Source organism: Alligator sinensis, unplaced genomic scaffold (assembly GCF_000455745.1).
Source record: "Alligator sinensis unplaced genomic scaffold, ASM45574v1 scaffold766_1, whole genome shotgun sequence".
NCBI lineage: Eukaryota > Metazoa > Chordata > Crocodylia > Alligatoridae > Alligator > Alligator sinensis.
Window position 1 is genome coordinate 34,598 of NW_005842390.1, and position 1,023 is coordinate 35,620.

A 1,023-nucleotide genomic window follows, 5' to 3' on the forward strand; every position below is an offset into this window, starting at 1 on the left:
GAGGCACTGACTGGCCTCACTTGTAGTCTTGGCCCCAGCTGCAGTCAGGGCCAGCACAGCTGTAGGGCTGTTTTTTCCTGATTCTTGCTGGTCTCTGAGCAGGAAGGCTGAGCACCCTGGCCAGTCTGTCCCTATAGAGGCCACTGCTTCACACAGCAGTGTGGGTCACAGGAGTTGTTGGGGAGGGAATGAGGAGACACTAGGTTGCCAGCACTACAGGCAGGAAGCTCCCCAAGAGCACAAGAGCTCCCCAGCACTGCAGGCAGGAAGCTCCCCAAGAGCACAGGCAGGGTTTTCCACACCCAGGCCATGTCAACACAGGCTCCCCAGCTTGGGAGTGCAGCTGAGCAGCACATCACACCCCTTTGCTCCTGCTTGCTTGGCATGCAGCCTGGAAATCAGACCCTCTTCCCAATGCAGCTAGCTGGGAGCAGCCCTGGGTGCCTCCCAAGAGCCATGTCTGAGCCACAGAGCCTGAGCTGCACACCCAGGGTGCCTCTAAAGGCTGTGCTGCTCATTTCTGGGTGTGCTGAGTCGGGGGGAGCGTGAGCTGTGCTCCGCAGTGGCCCCAGACTCAGCAGGGAACCAGAGCAGACAGGGCTCCATGGCTTTGCTAACCCTAGGGGGAACTCCTGGGAAATGCAGCCATGTCAGGTGCGGCACTGCAGTGGGGAAGCAGCTGCTGGGGAACGGGACACAGCATGTGGCAGCACAACTTCCACACAGAGCTGTGCAATACTTGGGACATGGCATCTGCGCACACCTGCCCAGATGCTGAGGCTGTCTCCATGGCCCAGCATTCAGAGTGAGCTGGCTGCCCCTGGCTGTGCTAAAGGCTTCCCAAGGCTTATGGCTACAAGAAACCCTCTACCTACTGATCAGAAATACTTCAGCCTATGATTGATGGTAACAGCGGTTTTCAGCCAGTTTCCATGGAGAATGCTACATACAACTTTGTGACCAGCTACGGGCTCTGACCAAGCAGAGCTGGTGCTAGGAGAGGTAGTGGAGCTGCTCCTCCAG

The 1,023-nt window shown here is 57.9% G+C and overlaps 1 protein-coding gene across 4 annotated transcripts in view; it reads right to left on the bottom strand.

Annotated features, from left to right (window-relative positions):
- NAV1 (neuron navigator 1) overlaps positions 1-1,023 on the bottom strand; it is a 243,154-nt gene that overhangs the window by 4,258 nt on the left and 237,873 nt on the right. The gene's annotated exons all lie outside the window — the stretch shown is intronic.